This window comes from Cryptomeria japonica, chromosome 8 (genome assembly GCF_030272615.1).
Source record: "Cryptomeria japonica chromosome 8, Sugi_1.0, whole genome shotgun sequence".
In the NCBI taxonomy this organism is placed as follows: domain Eukaryota; kingdom Viridiplantae; phylum Streptophyta; class Pinopsida; order Cupressales; family Cupressaceae; genus Cryptomeria; species Cryptomeria japonica.
Genome location: NC_081412.1, coordinates 262190861 through 262212371, shown reverse-complemented (window position 1 = coordinate 262212371; position 21511 = coordinate 262190861).

Genomic DNA, 21511 nt, shown 5'->3' with positions numbered 1-21511 from the left:
TAAAATAAAATTTGTTTATCGATATCCGATTACTAATTAATTTGCCATCATTCTTTTGGGTGACACTCTTCTCCAAATATTTGAGAAATCAAAATCTCTGACAAATGGATTAATTCCCCAAGTAATATCTCGTCATCCCTGAATTGATTTGTCATCACTACATCTTCAATGAATGATTTTACAAGACATTCTTATGCTGGAAATAAATGTACACTACATCTTATAATTTCTTCCATAAATTTCTTGTATGATGGAAACCTCGATTTTCACGCACTTACTGTAAAAATAGTTATTATTCTTTTAAAATAGTGAGACAATTTGCATTGTCTTCTTAATTTTTGAACAACAACAAATAAATATTTGCATTCACTATTGTAAAATCCCTATACATCTGATAAGAATTTTGATTTCTTCATTTCAATTACAAAACTAGACTTACATCACTTGATACCTTAAAACAACTTGAAACACAATATAAATTATAAATGGACTCAACAACCAACTAAAAATGTAACACACAATTGTACATATATAGCACTCCCCACCTTCCCAATGGTCTTAGGAAAACAAGAAGGGATATGCATCCATCATAAGAAGATCAATTCTATTAATAAATAAGATGTTCCTAAGATCTCAAATCATCAACATTAAAAGAAAACAACAAATTTCCATCAAACAAGGGACCAACTAAAGTGTAGGGCCAACACAACTTCATTCATTAGAAACAAATTTAAATCACCATTAGGAGCCAAGAGCATTCTTTGTGCATAAAAACAAATTGAAGATTATGAGCACACTCGAGAAGATATGCAAATATCACCATATATAAAGCATACCACCACAAGTGACCAGAATACATTTCAAGACATTTCAAGACAATAATGGGTACTATGACATAAAAATATATATAGTAAGGGGCAGCAAAGCTATTCACAACATAATATCACAAGTGAAGCATAATTCATTTATAAATATACCCACAAAATATGGGTAACGTTCATAGAGAGATTTAGGATGTATCGTTGATCATATTTTTTAATAAATTAAAAATAAATGAAAAATAGTTGTGTTATGATTTATTTTGATTTTTTGATTAATAAATAAATATGGCTAATGGTATGTTCTAATCTTTACATAGACAATTTGCAAAATATGATCTATGAAAGACATTTGAGCAAACATTAGGATGACAAACATAAATGTCAAATTTGAACGTAAAATTAGATACAAACCAACATTATCATCAAAAAAATCAATTTTACCTTATATACAATAACAACAATAAATACCAAATTTTTCAAATGTGAATGCTAACTTGTAAAGTAAATGAAGGAAACAAACTTACATCATCAAACTTATAAGGTCTTTTTCATATGCTTTCCCAACTTTATCATTCTTTTATTCCACATGGAAGTGGCCTTGCTTACTTAAAACAACTATATAATGTTTATTAGGATTTCTTTTGCTTTCAATCATGGCAAGATCATTATCTATGTCATAAGAGAATTTATTTTTTCTTTCAAATGTGGCAAGATATTAACTCTCTCATAAAAGAAGAAATAATTGTTAGAGATAGATATTGATTTTATTTGTAATTTATTTTCAATATTTTGAAGTTTAAAATTTTATAAAATCTATTTCTTTCTTCATAGAACTCTATAAGCAAAATTTTGTTGTAAGTTGTTTTTGTAAATTAATCAATCTTTTTATTCAAATGAGATCTTTTTGCATTAAGAAATAAATATTTTAAATATGAGTAATAAATTTATATGGCTACAATTGTCTCTTGTCTAGCATGAGGAAGAGTATAACAACATTTGGCTCACATCCTTATATTGTAGTACCCCTCCTCGATCAACCTCTTTTGTATATTTTGAGTTACTTCAGTGACTGTTCTGTGGAACATTATTGTATTTTGATTCGGATATTATGTGATGTTATTTCATACTTTATCTCGATTTATGGTGTATGATTTTATGCAATATTTCAGTGCTTATGAGTAATGTTATTTTTTATGGATCATTATCATGGACTGACACTTTTCCCTTATATTGCGATGCGTTATTTATATGTTGCGTGTTTGCAAGTGTATTGGGATGCAAGGGGATGATTTTCCTTCACTCACTCCGGTGAGACAAGGAATGTCACGATTCTCCTTCATCGGTGTGTTTACCGTGTCTATATGTATGTTGTCTATATGCACGTGTGGTTCTTTGGTGCAGGATATTGCAGGTACAAGTACTGGGTAGGTACGGGGTATCAACTCCACTTGGTTTCACTGGTCTGAGTGTGCCTTATATATATATATATATATATATATATATATATATATATATATATATATATATATAGATATATATATATCCGATGGGAGTGGAGGAGATAGTTGTTGTACCCTAGCTTGACCGCAGTTACACTCATGTGAGTGTTGTCAGTCGGTTGTGCTTCCCCGTCTAGCTGTTATGCGTGTCATGGTGCCTTGGTTTGGTCATTTGAGAGTCGTCATTTGATCTGTCTTGGTTTTGTGTGTTTTTGTTCATTTAAATGGTTATTTAATTTAAATGGATGATGCTATCTTGTGTTGGTGTAATCATTTAATTATTATGCTCTGTGATTATTGATTTATTAAATTGATGAATTTCTAGATTAAATGGTTAAATGGCTTAATTTATTGTGTAAAGTTGCATTGATATTTTTGTGAAATAAATAAATTGCCTAGCCATTTAAAAAGGTTAAATACTTATGTTGAAGGAAGTATTTATGGAAAAAGAAATAAATGAAAGCTTCCCTTTTTATTTTTCCATTTTGGCTTTTTTAATTTAATCATTGGAAAGAATTATTATTTTTGGGGAAAGAAATAAATCTAATTGCCTTTTAGTTTTAAAATATTTAAATTTGATTGGATGAGAACTTTAACCTAGAAGCTTGGGTTAAAAGATAGTTTTGGGCATCCAATTTGGGCATTGACGGTAGGAGAAGAAGAAGATTTTGGAGAGAAAATTCTGGAAAACTTTCTGGAGGAGCTAGAGATTCGACCTGGTTGCAAGACTAGATTTGCTTCATCTCTTTGCTTGCTAATTGCTTCAAGGTTGGAGGTTTCCTTCTTGTTTTGAATTTGTTTTTGAAATTTTCAGTTTGCTTCCTATGTGTGGAAATTTATGCAATCTGCCTATAGATTCTTCTTGGAATGTTGAAATGGGAGAAAGATTGCCTAATATAGTTAATTTTGTGATGCTATTAGTATATGGTTGCATTTGGGAAAGGAATTGTTCATTTGTTCATAGAAAACAACTTCTTGATTTACCTCTTCTTTTGAAAGAAAGAATTTTAGTTTGGGTTTGTTGGGTGCATCCTTGTTTCTCTATTGTCAAGAATTGGCTAGCTATTCTTTCCAGTGTGTTTATTTCACCATCTACCTTGCTGGTAAACTCCTCCTTGAAATTTTGGAAATTGGCACTATATGCATGTGCCCGTGAAATAATTCTGAAAATGGAATGTCCCTTGTGGTTATTGATTTTGTGTATTTTTGGTTTTAGAATGCTTGGAGGCATGTTTCTTGTGCCTCTCTTGTGGACTTTATCGCTCCTGTGATGGGCTTGCCTCATCACGTGGGTCGGTAGTGTCTGCTACCTACAGATAGCAGAACTACCGGTCGGCAGTACCGCTATCGGTTGGTAGTGGGCACTACCGGCCAACAATACCACTACAGGTTGGTAGTGGGCACTACCAGCCGACAGTACCACTACCGGTTGGTAGTGGGCACTACCGGTCAACAGTACCACTACCGGTTGGTAGTGGCAGCCACTAGTCGGTTGGGATGTTACCAGTGGTAGCAGCACTACTGGTAGGTAGTGTCTATTGCCCCCGACAGCAGCACAACCATGGGTTGGTTTGACCCCCGCTTAGCTTTGAGCCCTCACCGGTCTCCAAACTGGTTAGTGCTAAGAACTTAAATTTTATAAATAGAATGTTTAAAGTGGTATTGTGTGATGTAATGTGATTTTCATGTGATTTTTATTATGTGGTTAATAAATTTATCAATGAAAATTAAGGCATGAATTAGAGATTAAAATTGGTAGTTTTGGATACATTCTGAAAATGATTTAAATGCCTGTTTGGAATTCATGTTATAAGTGGTTGAATGTATAATGTGGATTTCAGTTCTGATGGAACATTGATTTGGGAATTGAATAATGTGACTACTGCAAGAGTGTTTTATTTCAGTTTTTTCAATCAATGATGTTGCAAGTGCTTATGATGCTGATATTCTCAAATATTTTCTTAGTGCGGACTTGATGTATTTAGCTATCCTTGCAAGTGTTTATTGTGATATTTTGGTTTGTGGTCCAATCATCCTGTGGTGGTGTAATTGGTACCTTTGACCAAGAGATATATGTTGGCTCTGTTGTCTTAACCATGTAGTGTCTTTGCCTTATGGTTAGTCGAGAGTCAGTATGTCCTTATTTGACCACTTGTTTTAGATAGTGGTGTTATGGTTGTCTGCTTTGGCATAGGGTCCTCAGGGAGTGACCATACTTGCGTAGTGTCCTTTGAGAGAGTGGCTTTCAATTGGGGGTTACACCCAAAGTGGTAGGTATTACGGCCCAATGAAAGTCAGATAATAACTGGTAATCTAATGAATTGATTAGGTGGGTACTATCATAACATTAATAAAGATAATTGTGCCTCGTGCATAAGTGAGTTCTAGTACAGGGCTCATAATGGGGCGAGAAGGCCTGGAATGGCAAACCAACGACCTTGTCTTCATGAAAGGCTGGTAGGGTCCGCATAAGACTTAGTTGGTGCCGGAGGTTGAGAAAGGTTACCAAGACAGTGAGCTGAGACCTATGGAGGTTGTACCATGGTATCCATCTTAAGCTATGCGATGACACTCCCTCATTTGGTTCACTTGTGTTTTTTGATGCCAATTCACTTGTGTTTGTGAAGTTGAATCACCTAGATTCTTGTGGAGTCTTTTGTGTTGTCATGGAGTCATATCATTTTGTCAACCATGTCATTCTTATGCTTGTTTGAGGGTCCTCATCTATCTCCTAGCACAGTGGGGTGATTCCATTTGGGAATTACATGGTCGGGTGGTAGTGCCACTTCCCATTGGATGTTTAGATTTGTACCTTCATGTGAGGATTGGCTTCATAGGTGTTCCTGTGGTTTGTGGCTCATGCTTCATCTCATGTTTTGAAGATTATTGGTATTTGTAGACCTATGTGGTCATTGTATCATTGTAATATTGATCTTATGTAACCTTGTAATTGGATGAAATCTATCCCTTATGTTTATTGAGAAGCTATGTATTAGAAGAGCAATGCAATCCTATGTTTGGATGTTTTTATCAGTTTCCTTGATGATGTTAGTAAATACTTATTGAAGTTGAAATTATGTTGTATCCTTTCAATCTTTCAATGATGAATCTTTATTGCTTATGGCTTCTTGTGATCATTGAGTTAATGATGCATATGTGGATTTATGATTTTGTGGAATTTATTCTTGAAGTTAATTCTTTGTTGGTAACCCTTAAGGAATTTTGGTGTAAGTATTTCGCTTGTGTTATCGTGCATGTTGTGTAAATGCACTTATGATGTTTATACTTTAAAAAAAAAAATTGTTTCACCCTTGTTGTAGGTTTTCCTCCGGGTTTCCTGGCGGGGCATTACATATATGGTCAAGGCAATTTTGTTTCCAATAACTAATATATAGGATGTTTTCTCTTTATATTATTCTAAGAATAATTTTGTATCTAGAATTACATCTTATTTATTATGTGACTTGCATATTATTCAATTGAGGCATTAGAGCATAATTTAACTTGTTTCACATCCCTCACCCTAGCAAGAATTTGTTTGAGCCATGTCCTCCTAATGTAACAAGTTCAGAGATAAAAAATTGCCTCAAAAATGCATGAGCATGATGAGTAATTGACGCATCCACCAAGTCAAGTACTATTGCTCTAGACATAAAAACCGCATGCAATAGGAAAGGCATTGTGCTTTTCATCAAATGCTAAAACAATCTTTAACATAAACTACATACATCTACCAACTTCATCAATTATATTAAAATGGTGTGTAATACTATAACAAGAAGAATTTTTAGTTTGTGGGTTTACCTTTTGTTGGATCTCAAACATGTAACTTCATAAATCTTAAAGACAAACACAATACCTAAGGCCAAGGAAAATCATCATGGATTGAAGTGTTAGACTTATTGTATACACATAAAAATGGTCTGAAGATAATTAATTAAATAAGCAATTATTTAATTAATCCCTCTTCCTAATTTAATTGAATTCATTAGCAATTTGATTAAATCCCTTTCATTTACTTATTAATAGATCTAAGGATTTATTTGATAGGTTCATTTCAATAGTCCCCTTTGATTAATTAATCCTCCCCCCATTTAATTCATTCCTTCTATTCCCCTACTTAATTAAAACAAATCAATTTATGAGTTTTTCAAAGTTAATTATCCTTTTCCTATTATTTGAATTTTTAAATTCAAATTACCAACATGCATCCTAACTTATAACCACCTAACCTAACCATCCCTTAACCTAACCCATTTCACCTAACCTTGGGTTTAACTAACCCTATCCTATCTTGCACATCCTAACCTCCTATGGTGTGGATATTCTCTCCTTGAGACACATGGCACTTTGGCCACATGTCTCCTCTCTTGGACACTTGCCCTCTTATGAGAAAGGCTCCTTGACACTTGTCACCATGGAGATGACAAGTGTCCCTCCCTCCAACCTCTTCTCCAACCTCCTCCAATTTCACCCTTGATATCTTCAGACTCAATCTTGATCGTTGATTCCTGCCACCTCACCCCTGGCCTTGGAAATCCTATAAATATCCCCTATTTTGGAGAACAAGGGATCCCATCTCATATCAATTTAGGCATATCTCTTCTAGCATATCCTTTAAGCATTGTTATTATAAGAAATTACATCTTAGATCTAGTTTAATTTGACAATTTTCTAGTATAATTGTTGAATCATGTGGCTTAATCAATCTCCATTCTAGCTTAATTGCATCATCATAGCTTAATCATGCATAGCATTAGCTTAATTAGACTCTTGGATCAATATAGCATAGTCAATCTCATATAGCTTGCATATCATCATCATTTCAAATCCTCTGTCTAGGTGTAGTCAAGTCACTGGGATTGCTTATCTAGATCTGAGAGAAAATCCATACTTGCATCTCTTACGAGGTGATAGGTCGCTTTGTCATGGTTTATCTTCTATTTTATTTTAATTTGCTAACCATTCTTGTAATGATCTATTGAGTGTTTGTGTTGTAGCTGCAAGTACCCTACTTCACAAACACGGCACTTATTATTACATTGTGGTGTGAGTGGGCCAATGTTTGTGAATAGTTAAACACATTTTCATCTTTAGGCATCTACAAATCCAAGGGGGGTGAAGTCTTCATAATGGGATAATCAATACAAATAAAAATTAGATAGAAGTTCTTAATGACTATGAATCCCTAAGGTTGCAACAAGAGTTCCAATGAGTAAGTATAACTCATTCTTGAATATGCATCATATGCTACTTTAGCTATATGTCCCTACAAATGAACCCACGTAATCATTCATACAGTTAAGAGATCGAAACACACTAACATGATTCTCCAGTTTTTTGTCAACTTGAGACTACATAAGGTACATCACATGTGTTGTATCACTAAATCACAACAACATGGAGAAACCTAATCTAATTCTAAACTAATAAGAGAATTGTTAATAACGATATGTGTTAGACCTCTCACCAATCTAACTAATTCCTCCTTTATTGAGCAATTAAGTTAAATATTACAAGGTGTAGACACTAAAAATTGTCCAACACCTACTAGCAACATTTTCACTAATTATTCCTTTAAAGTAATTAAATAATTTTGTTGTTATATTAAACTAACATTATTCTTCTAAATCAATTTTAAAATTTAATTTTATTATTGAATTTCTCTTGCATAATTGTCACTTTTGATGATTGATACCAATGCTTATTTTATATATATATATATATATATATATATATATATATATATATATATATATATATATATATATATATATATATATACATACATACATGCTTTGTTGAGATTGTGGAGTGAAATCATTATTTTATTATGAATCTAGCTTTTAGTAAGAGTTAACACCTACCATGTGTAATGCCCGCCAAAATACCCTAGAGAAATAAAGCAAATCCTACTAAAAAATAGAGATTATTATTTTTTTAAAGACCATTCAATACTTCTATATTATCATTAAATACATCATTATTCATTTACAAGATATCATATACCAACATGAATATAACCATAGAACCATATTATGCAAGCAGAATAAATCATTTAAACATTAACACATCACCGAGTAAACTCTTACAAATATATCCATTCCCTAGGGTATCTCAATGTCGCTACTTGACATAATTATAACATATCGCATATCCATCTAGAACATCACGAAATATTACTCACCTAGTCATTTACTTTCTGTGCAACTAGAATAATATTAACACATATGCATAACTCTTTCACATCATATTTTCTTAGGTTCATTTAACATACCAACCAAATGTTCCTAATAGCCATCTTGATTCATTAATCACTTAATGCATCATAGATCTATTCAACCATTTCACCTAGATAATTCCTATTTTCTTAGATAAGAATTTTAACAACAATTATTATTTTTTCCATCTTTCATTTCATAGGATAACATAGCACGATACCATCTCTTAAATACAAATGCAACACAAATACATGTAAGCTATTTTTTTTCTCTTCCATATATATCTCATAAATTCATATTACATAAAGAACATCTAATACATAAGGGAATAATCAAGGAACACTTCTCCTAATCACTACATCAAATCGTATTACAATTTCATTTAAAAATACATAAAGATACTTAATACAAAGATGCATAATCTCTATTTCTTATACAAATCATCATGATACAATGTATTCCTTTTCCATGTACATAAATATCAGCTCCAAGAATTCACGCATGCTAACATCCAAGAAGAATATCCCAATGAAAGAAGGCATCAACCACTCGACCATGTGGAACCAAATAGGAACCACCCCTGCGATAGGAGATGGAATAAGGTTCCAACTCACACTCAAGGCCTAAGCTAACACCTAACAACCATAGGATACAACATGACTCACAAGACTTCAACATAAATATATCATCAAAATATATCACATGGCTAAATAAAAGCAAGTAACCTCCAAAGGCGATCAACAACAATCAAGGCATATGGACAATGGACACATGTGAGGTAGAGTGTCATCACGTGCTAAACTCATGTGGCATCTTTCTCCACCTTGGAGTCACTCAAGGGAGATCAGGTTACTGCTCCAATAGTCTTCCCAATCTAAGATCCCAAATCCATCTCCCTAGGTCTGTCCAATTGTGGAATACAACAACATATTCTTTATCTTGATTAGGTGAATTCATATTTACCCATCCCACTAATCAACTATTATTATGTTATCATTTAACAAATTAAACCATAAACTCTTCATGTGGTTCCATAGGACTAGAACCCCTTCCTAGAGGTCTAATGCTCATAACCTAGGTCCAACACATGCAAGAGCCCACTCTCCCAACCATGGACCAAGACCATAAGGTATAATAAACATCCAAATAATATAGAACAACATTGTGAAGGCTCAAACTTGATACAAGAACAATCATAGCAATCTGAGAACAATGTGACCATAAAAGGACACATAAGCCATACACATGGAAGAGAGCCTTCACCAAATCAACTCAAAAGAAAGGCCAATCACAAATTCAATCCAAAAGATAATCCAAAACCATGTCTAATCCTTTACATTGAGGCATAGGACATCCTACTGGAGTCATACAATCAATCCCTCAATGACAAGGAGTTATCCCTCTTGCCGGAGCAACATAACACATATGAAACACTTCAACGGTAACGAATGAATCCTCTTACCAGAGCATAAGAAACAAAATTAATGATAAAAACACATCAAAGGAAACTCTTAGAATATAAACACAGTCTTCACATTCCTCTAGAGAAATCACACAAGCCAAAAAAACACTAAAATGGGTTTAAAAGTGACTTTTTAGGACCCTCAGAACAGTCCAGATCTTCTGGTATGAAGAGTAGCACCCCTGGTATGTAGGGTAGAATTTTTTTTAGGTACCATAGTGTTTATGAACCATTATACAATGTTTTTGGTGCATGTGACAATGTTTTGGGTCCATAGGCTTGCATACTGGGTTTTAGGGCTTTAGCTCTCTGGGTACTTTTCCTAGTGCCTTGGGTACATTCCCCAGTGCCCTTGGGGTGCAGCCCAATGCCCTTGTTACATCCCATAGCACTCACTATAGGTCTTACAACATTTTTAGGAAATATACATAAAAACAATCTAAACATGCACATAAAGCTTAGCTACTAACCCAGACTTGCACAGGGGTAAAAAATGGCTCACAAATTGGACACAAAGGGACTGGAAGATTTAAATTTTGATGAGGAAATCCAAAAACATAGATATCAAACTCACTATCAAAAGTTTCTTAAGAAAAACCATCTCCCACAATGCCTAAATTGACACATAGAAGCCATAATAACAAGGGATAGATAGAACAACACTGTAATCAACATGTAAAACACTTAACAAGGAACACAAGGTTCAGTTACAGCCTATGCACACACTTGGAGAGGTTTGCACTTTTAAATATGCAATCTCAGAGAGTTGGAGAGAACTCCCAACAACCAAAAGAGACCAAATCACCAAAACAAACCCTGAACAAAAGGGATATCAAGGAAAACAATTCAAATGAGTAATCAACTCTAAATCAAGACAATATCCTTTTAAAACTCAAGGTTGAAAACACAGTCATTCACAGAGACAAGAGTTCCAGCAAGAAAAATCAGAAAATCAAAACATTGAATTGCAATTTCCCCCCCAATCACTTTCCTTTATAATAAGCAAATTAAATTCTGCAAATCTTGATTCCAAATTTTCCCAAAATATTTCAAGACATATCAATCAACAATTTCACAGTCACTAAGAATACAATCTTTTCGGAAACCAAAAATTCGAAGGAGAAATTCAAATCAACCTACAATCACAATCCAAAATTGGTTAAAAATCTAAATTATAAAATTCATCAACAATCTAAAGCTTCAATCCAATCCTCAAATTGAATCCAAATCCAAATTCCAAATTCCAGAAAGTTGTTGGATGTTCAACTCGACAAAAATTGCAGAAAGCCAAATAAATAAAATCAACATTAAACTATAGTGTAAGGCTGACCAATAAAAAAATTCCAAATACCATATAATTTACCTATCTCGCATAGTTTTGAGAAATATATTATTCACCCAATATTATTTACCTACCAAATAAAAATCGACTAATCACATGCAAGGGTAGGTAAACTATATTATGTAATTACTGATAATGTATTATTTATATAAACACATTAAATAATAGTTCATCACCCAAAACAAATCAATTAAAGAAATTAAATGAATAAAGCCTTCAAAATAGGATCCTCAAATAAAAATATAGAACCAAATTATTAATAACAATAAATAACTTAGAGGATGGAGCGTGCGTGAGCTGTGTTGGTTTTTACTAGGTCATCTAAGTCCTAGCCTGTGGAAGGTTCGTGTTTGGTCGTGCGTAGAAGGGGGGTCTATTTTGTGCTTCTGTGGGTGTGGCAGTTCTACTTTGGAGGTTGGTGACTGGTGGCATGGAGGACTATCATGAGGAGCTTTTTTTGAGTGCGGGTATAGGGTGTGAAGGGCAGTTGGTATTTGATGATAGTGGTACGAGGAGCTCGAGGGGTGTGGAGGGTGGTGACCTTTTTATCCCCATTATAGATTTTGGGAGGAGTGTGTGGCTTGGGTGGAGGGTTTGGTGGGTAGGTTTTTCGGGTGTGGGTCTTCTTTGTGTCGAACCTCTCCTTTGTGATGTCGGTTGCAGGGGAGAAGCCTCAGGGGACTCTCCCGATATGGATTTTAGAGGTGCGTTGGGTGTGAAATCCCCATCCCAAGGTATCAAGACCTTCGCTAATGATCTTTTTGTTCCGGATTCAGGGCTTACTAGGGCAGGTTTGTCCAATAGCTCTCAGATTTCAAAGATTAATGGTTGTCTTAAGAGATGCAAAAAGAGGCCAAAATTGGTAATCGCACCTGAGATGATTGTTGAAGATGTTGATCAAAACACTCGTTATACTGTAAATTTTTGGGGATGAGAGTTTCTCTACAATTTTTGGAGAATTGGGCTCAGAGGACTTGGGCACTGGAAGGGGAAATGGATGTTATGTTGTTGGAAAAAAATTACTTCATGGTCACTTTTAATTGCATGGATGATCAGAATAGGATCTTTGAGGGAGGTCCATATTTTTAAAACCAAGTGGGGTTATTCATCAAACCTTGGCATGCGGGATTTACAGTTATTCGAAACACACTGCCTAGGGGGACAACATAATTTTGGTTAGAAAATGATGATCTGAAGATTATTTCAAACGACCGGGACAACTAGGACAACATTATTTTTGTTAGAAAATGGTGATATGAAGATTATTTCAAATGAACGGGACAACATAATTGCTTGAAGGGGAGGGAAGCAGGGAACAAAGGAAATGAAGAATGAACCCTTCAGAGGAGCTCCCGAATCAGGTCCTAGTGTGGATTCGCTTACCTCATTTTCTGGTGGAATGTTGTTAGGATGACGTGTTGAGAATGCTAGCTCCATTTCTTGGGAAGCATGTTGGATCTTCAACGCAAGCCTTGGGGAGAGAGGTAATGACTTTTGCTCGTATTTGTGTTGAAATTGATCTTTGTAAGCCTTTACCAGATGCTATAGATATGTGTGCGGGCTCTTACTCTTGGGTCCAATAACTTGATTATGACACTTTACCTTTCTGGTGTCATCTATGCCATGAGTATGGTCATTTGCAGCATAAGTTCCCTAGCTCTAAATCATTTTAACTTCAGCCTCAACAGTCATCCCGTAACCTAGATGGGGTTGATAAAGGAAAAGCTTCCATGTCTGGTGGGGTTGTGGGTGCTGATGGTTTTTTCATGGTTAAGACAAAGAATAGGAATTGAGATCAAAAGAGGTATTTGTAGGAGAGTCGGGAGGAGTATACCTTTAACAGAATTGAAGCCTTGGATGATCTTAGCCAACAGGAGGTGAATCCAAGGATGATTCCTTTAGATCATAGTACAGCAGGGTTGAATCCTAATAGTGCGAACTTGGTTACTACCTAGGATCTACAGGCATGTGGGAGTCATTAGATGGAGATGGATCAGCAGGTAGTGGCTCAGATGGGACCCATCTCTAGTGCTGAAGTGAAGATGGCTAGTGGGGATGTTTCTCCTACAACACATAAATTGGAATCTTCTGGGGTTAAAAGTAATAAAATCTCTTTACATCTATGTCTTCTTCAGAAAGACATTAAAAAAGATGCAATGGAGAAGATTTTGAAGGTTGGTAGAAAGAAGGACTTGGATAAGATAAAATTGATGGGGGAGAATTTGGTTGAGTTAGGGTCAGTTAAGACTCTAGATTCTCATTTTCCTAATCCCCTGAAATGATTGTGCTATCATGGAATGTGAGGGGCTTGAACAGTGGCCCTAGACAAAAAGTTGTTCGGGAGTTGATAAGGAGTCATTCTCCTGATGTCAATTTCTTGAAGGAAACTAAATTATCTATGGAAATTATGTTGGGTTTGGTGCCAAAGTTATGGGGAAGAGGTGAATGTCAGTGTATTGGGGCATTTGGCTCCTCTGGAGGTGTGGCTTGTCTTTGGAACCCCTTGAGCATTCATCTTATATGGTGGGTTTCTTCCAGATCATCTTTATCTGAGGTTGCCTCTAGTCTTGAGACTGGGGAATATATCTTGTTTACTAACATTTATGACCCCACTAATCTTCAGGGTAAGTAGAATTTATGGTCTCATATTACTTTTATGCGTGGATTTTTTCCTTTTCATCTGTGGATTATAGCGGGTGATTTCAATGCCATCTTAGAGTTGAGTGAGAAGAAGGGTGGTGTTATGCGGTTGGAGCCTTCTTCCTTCCTTCTTTGGGATAGTATATACACCTTGAATCTTGTTGAGATCAATCCCGATAATGGTCTGTTCACTTAGAACAACAGGAGGTTATGTGAGTATTGGATTGCAAAGAGCCTGGATCGCTTTCTGGTTTCTATTTTTTGGGTTGGTGGGGGTGGTCCACATGCTCTGAGATTTTAGATTGGAGAGGTTTGGACCACTAACCCATCAAATTGGTGTCTTCTTCTACTCAGGTCACTTGAATTCCTTCATTCAAATTCCATCTTATGTGGTTATCTGATCCTTCTTTGCAGGATCATGTTGTGAAATGGTGGAAGAAAGGGAGGCCATCCTTTGGCACTTATTATGTACACTTTTGCCAAGCAGCTACAATTTGTTATGTTTCAGCTTAAATGGTGGAACCGTCAGTGTTTCGGTAATTTTTCATGCTAAGACAACTGCTCATTTAGAGTTGAATGGCATTACCAAAGAAATAAGAGAGCATGGATTGTTAGAATCCTTGCTTAGGGAGGAAGACAGGGCAATCAAGGTTTTAGAGGAGTGGGAGCTTAGGGAGGAAATCTACTGGAAATAGAGAGCTTGTATTGAATGGCTTCAAGTGGGGGATAAGAATACTATGTTCTTTTTCAACTCAGTGAAAGAAAGAAGACATGGAAATTCCATCCCTATTCTGGTTAATGATAGAGGTGAGCAGTGTTTATCTTTGTAGGAGATTTCTCGGGAGGCTATGCAGTATTTCCGATCCCTTTTTAGTGAGGATTCTCAGGGGGAATCGGAAGAGAAGAATTAGGTTCTTGCTTGTATTCCTTCTTTAGTTACTAGGGAGATGAATGAGCATCTTATGGGTCCTATTTTGTTGGAATAACTTGAGAAGATTGTTTTCCACATGAAGAAGGGGAAAGCTCCTAGACCGGATGGGTTTCCGATTGAGTTCTATCAAGAATTTTGGGATACTATCAAGTTGGACTTATTGGAATTGGTCCAAGAGTCCCAGAGGAATAAGTAGATGTTTTAGGCTTCCAATGGGGCTTTCATTGTGCTCACCCCAAGTGTGATGGGGCTGACCAGTTATGCCAATTCCACCCTATTTCTCTCTATAATGTGATTTATAAGATTATTTCTAAGCTGGTAGTGGAAAGGTTGAAGAATTAGCTTTGGAGTATCATCTCTAAGGAGAAGAGTGGGTTTGTGAAGGGTCATCGAATCTTGGATGGAGTGGTCATTGCTACTGAGACCATTCATTCTATACCAGCTTCCAAGGAAAAGGCTATGTTTATCAAGCTAGACATGGCAAAGGCTTATGATAGAAACTATTGGTCCTTTCTCTAGAAGATTCTTAGGGCTTTTGGTTTTGCTGATGAATGGATCCAATGGGTAATGAGTTGTGTTTCATCTACCTCATTCTCTGTGCTAATTAATGGAGATCATACTGAGTTGGTTGGTGCGTCTAGGGGTCTTCGTCAGGGAGACCCTCTTTCCCCATATTTATTCATTCTTTTGGTTGAGTATCTAGAGAGATTGATTAATTATAAGGTATTATTCATGGTTGGATTTGGGGTAATGACATACCCCCTCAGTCCCATTTGTAGTTTGTGGATGATACGACCCTGATGGGACTTTCTAGGATCAAAGAAGCTATAAATCTGCATAAAGTCTTGGATGTCTATCTTGTTGCTTCTGGCCAGTTGATCAATGAGGATAAATCTTCCATTCTCTTCTTCAACACACCTGGAACTATTCAGATGAGGATTGTTTGTATCTTGATATTTCAGGTCAGTTCTCTTCCCTTGACTTACCTAGGTATTCCTATCTTGGCTGGTAATCCTCCCAAGGGCTCTTGGTAGGGTATCTTGGATAAATTTTGTATGAAGGTTGAACATTGGACACACAAATGATTATCCTTTTTTGGGTGGGTTCAACTGATCCAGTCAGTGGTTCATGCTCTTCCAATTTATAGGTGTATGCTCCAAGTGGCCCCAAAGTGGTTTGTGTTGGAATTGGATTATGTGGCAAGGAAATTCTTATGGGCAAGTAACCTGTCCTCATATAAGTGGAGTCTTGTCAATTGGGACTTCATGTGCAACCCGAAGCAGTTGGGTGGGCTTGGTTTAAGGAAGTCTTCCTTATTTGGGGAGGCTTTGGCAGCAAAATTGTATTGGAGGTGGTGTGTTGAACAAGATCGTGGTTGGGCTAGGATCTAATCCTACAAGTATATGCAAAGGATCTCGAAGGAGGAAATCTCAAGATATCCTCTTGCGAGAAAAGGCTCTACTATTTGGAGTACTCTCAAGAAAGGGGTTGCACTAATAAAAGGACTTTTTTGGATCTGTAAGAGGGGGGAAGAGGTGCTCTTTTGGTTTGATTCTTGAGATGGCTATCCCCCCATTATTGATCAGTTTCCTAATTTAGTGAATCTTTGCCAGAGGTTCTCGGAGGTAGCGTTTTCTAGAGTGAGCAACTTTAAGTATGTTTATAGGTGTGGGCAATTGGAGATGGTGCGGTGGAAGGTTCCTAATGAATGGCTAGTTTTTTGTATGGAGGAAGACTACACGAAGCTTCATGGAATCTTGGCTAGCGGACACTGTAGCTCCCTTAAGGATAGGGATAGATTTGCTTGGTCCTAGAATCCTAAGGAGGTTTTTACTGTTGCTAGTGGGTACCAAGAGTTGTTGTCTCGTAGATTGGAGGGGAGGGAGGTGTACTGGTGGAAATATGTTTGGAACATTTTCTCTTGGCTGAAGTGTAACTATTTTTCTTGGACTTTGGATTTGAATAAATGTCTAACATGGGACAATATTCGTAAGTGTGGGTTCCAAAGGCCTTCCATCTATGTTTCATGTGGTAATGGGGAGGAGGATTCTTCACACCTGTTCTTTAGACACCCTTTCTCATTGTTGATTTGGTATTACTGGTGGGGGGTGTGGAAACACCCTTGTGTTCACGTGGAGTCTTTGCTGGAGTTTTGGAGTAGTTTGGGGAGTCCTCCTATTTGATCCTCTTTTCTCCATACTGTCTAGCACATTGGGCCCATTTTCATACTTTGGCAGATCTGGCTAGAGAGGAATAGGAGGATCTTTAGGAAATTCGGACTACTAGTACAACAAGTGTGGAATAGAATCATGGGAATGATCCAGGAGATGGTGGAAGCTAAATTTGAGGTGAATTTTCCTCTAGACAAAGGAGAGGCTAATATAGTGAGTAGGTTGGGTTTGCAGGAGATGTTGTCTGTCTTAGCTTTTGTTAGGAGAGGTAGATATGTTATGAAGAAGGTTCATAGGGTGGGAAGATGGTTGCCTCCGCAAGATGAATCCATTAAGATTAACACCGATGGCTCCTCTAGGGGTAATCTGGGTCCTATTGGGATTGGTGGTGTTGGTAGGGAACGTATGGGGGAGGTGGTTTTCTTCTTTTCAATTCATAAAGGGAAGTAGTCTAATAATTTTATAGAGGGATTATCATTTTTTTATGCCCTAGAGCATGATTTTGAGTTGGGGTGGCGTAAGGTTATCTGCGAATTAGATTCACAAATTATGGTTAATTTGTTGATTGAGCAGAAGGTGAGTGGAATTAATTGGCAGCTAGCAAGGATTGTTCACCAGATTTTGCAAATTAGTGCTATGATGGAGAAGGTTTCTTTCATCCACATTCCTCGTGAATGGAGTAGAGCATCTAATTGTTTGGCTAAGTGGGCCTCGAAACATGGTGATGATTGGAAAGTTGAGGCTTGGGAGCATCTTTCCCCAGATTATTGTCAGGACTCGCATAAGATCTTTGTTGAGGATATGGATAGTCATGAAGCTGGTTGATAATTGGTTGGGTTTGTTTTTCTCTTCTGGAGCATTAAGGCTCTAGTTTTCTTATGTAATGCTCATGTCTGACTATTTATAAATTTTTTACCCCTTTATTTAAAAAAAACAATAAATAACTTAATAAAACCAACAAATAAAAAAACCAATAATGATTATCAATTAAAAAAATCTCAACAACAATAAATAAATAAATCGTTCAACAATAAATCATATAATTGATAAATCATTAAATAAATAAATAAACCATTAAACATTATATCAACATAAATCAATCTCAACAATAATTAATTAAATAAATAAATCATCAATAAATAAATAAATCATCAATAATTCACAAATGCTTAATTATTAAATCAATTAATAATCAGTAACCAATTAAAATAAACCCAATTTGTGAAATACAATCTCACAATAAAATAATCAAATAAATATCCTATAACCAAATAATTAAATAATAATCACATTACACCATATAAATAAGCATAGATTCAAATCATCTTATGCCAAGGAAATGAACTCAACACAAGACCCTAACCTCAACTTGTGTCATGGTGCAATCGACAAGGTACACAACTTAGACTTCGAGTGTACAAGGGAAACTATATCATCTCCGACAAGTTGTCATTGGGATAAAGACACACTCAGACCTGTGAAGCCAAGTGGAGTCGATGTCTGGTACCTGCAAACCTGCATCAAAGACTAAAAACAACATATATGATACATATACATCATAATAAATAGACATGTGATAGAGAATCGTGATGGCATATCATGCTCGCAATGAGTGATATGACATCATTTGAACTCACAAAGACAATCACACAATATAACGTCAAATCATCGCATAGAATCATAATCATGAAATAGGGTTAGTACCATCATAAGTCATATAGTCCATATGATCAATGATCACATAAAAATATATAAATCATATAAATCCATCCATCCATCAAGGTGATTCTATGTACTAACATCCACAAGAACCATCAAATATCATATATCATATAGTATGTCTAGCATCATCAATCACATGAATCTCCAAACATGATGAGTCATCTTGAATAACACAAATCCACGTAGAGTACCAGCATCAACGATACCATCTAAAATAGCAATAGAGTCATAAATAACCATGTAAGCATCAACCATATGCCTAAATAAATCTATCAATGCGTAAATCAAAATACAAGTCTAGGAGGGCACTACACCATGTATGCTTAATTTTATGCTTGTTCTTGAACCTACAAGAAATTTTTTGTTTAAACCCTTTTTATATGACACTTGGTTTGTGATTTTTATGTCTTGTATCATATCTATCATGCTACACACTTTTTTAGCCTCACTTTTGCCTTTCTTTGGTTTGTGTAGCCTCATTTTTTCATTTTGAGGTTTCTTGCAAGTTATCAATTCCATTGTGTTAGAATGTGTATCTTTGTGTGAAAGCACCTAGTTAATCATTTGATTGGTTAAGACATTGTATCTCCCAATTAACCCACCTCTTGAGGATGTAATCCTAATGAGTAGATGTAACTACCAAGTCTTATTGGATCTCAATTATGTCATATTCGAATGTGTAATGAAGCAACTATCACTCTCATTCCAAACCTTGTGTCAATGACATAATGTGATCGAGGACTAACATTTGTTCTTTATCTTAGAGGAAACTCTACCCTCTCATATGTCTATTGCGAATTTTTCACATGGCATGGTTAAGTCTCCCACTTATGTTGCCATGATTGATGTATTAGAATTGTATACCCTAAGTATTATTTTGTTTTGTCATGGCATCCTAAGTGCATAAACATGCAATGTGACTTGTCAATGTTACATTTGCATCACAAAAGATATATCTATACTTGGTTTGACCTTTAATTTCTAACATGAAAGCTCGGGGTATTATAATAATAAAACTAAAGCTAGAATTTTTTTTTAGTATATTTTATAAATTTTATCAACTTAATCAAAATTCATTTGAAGATATCGTGGTGATCTAACAAAATAATTCTTGTGAATATCAAAATAATACATAAATCTAATCCTGATTTATCAATGTTTATGATAAGTGTGCATTCATAGTAATCTTAAATGCATTTCTAAGTTCACCTATAAATGATCTTTAAAATCATAGATATATGTCAAAAAATAACTATTAATTATAAATATAAAATTAACTACTCAAGTGTTCAAATTAACTTAATATTTTTTTATAAATATTTACAAATAAGTAGTTAACAACTTCATGCAATTGATAAAATAATACAAATGGGCTTCTTTATTAGTTTTTTTTTCTTTATAAAACATGTATAATGTTATTATGTCCTATGTTGAGAATAGGTGTCTCAAACTCACTGGTTTAAATCTCGTTCAGATGGCATTTTTTTCCTACAGTGAGAAGTTCAGTGTGGATAACGTTCATGTTATTAATCAAAGGGAATTGAATTACCTTCATGTTATTGATAAAGCATTTGATAACCTTTGTATTATATATACCTTCCTGGAGGAGGTATGTGTAGAGTAGGGATTTTAGTATAGCTTTGGTTTTTGGTATGATGCTTCGAGTAGTTAACTGAAGTCACATCTCTCTCTAATGACATACCATATTGATATCTTTCAATGGGTCTTGGCGACATCAAGCTATTTTGGTGTGAGATTTGATTCCAGGGTGACAGTTCTAGCTAGTAGCTGAAGTCCATGTTCGTGATGATCAAACTATTTCGATATAGTGATTGGTTGGTCTTCCCGATAGAAGTTCCTTATCAATGTAACATGTGATTTCGATAATATGTTGTAAGCTAGTAGCCGAAGGCACATCTCTTGGTGATAATTTATTTTCGGTATAACTTAAATCTTCGCTAAGACATTTCAAGAAGGATGTTGAAGACTTAACTCTTGCCAATGGAGTCAGTGTTTGATAAGACCTTGTTTGGTCTTAGCGATGACAAATATTTTCATTGAGACTTTTGAGTTCAATAAGATGATTCTAAGGGATTGCCAAAGTGAGGAACTTTTGCCGATAGTCTTTAAGAGACTTAGTGGGGACCACGATGCACTCAATTTGACGTGCTAAAATAGATGTTAATGGTTAGTCCAAGTTGAAGTGTCTGAATGGGATAATTGTCGATAAGCCATGAAATATGGTGGGACCATGATGTGACTCATTTGATTTGTTGAGTTGTATGTTGGTGATAGGTCCAAACTAGAATGACTCTAAGGAAGTGTGGAGATAACATGTCATGTTATCAATAGTCTAAGGAAGTTCAATAGTTGGAGCCATGTAACTGAAATGAACCATTTTCTTGAGCAGAGATATAATCATGTAAAGAAATGGTTCCAGGAGAGACTGATAATGAGATGTGTGAGAAGTTTGGAAGACTTGTTGCAAAAAAATTTGAAACTGAGGTCAGAAAGATGATTGCCTTGCAGACCAGAAGTTGGTAATGACCGCTTTCGGATGATCGGATGTTGAGAGAAAAGATTGGAGGTTGATGAGTGATTGGTCTATTGCAAAACTATTGTTCTTGTGGCATGTGTCGTGTGTGGGTCCAATTCTATCTGTAGGTCAAATGTTGTCAGAATAGAATAGAGACTATTCAATA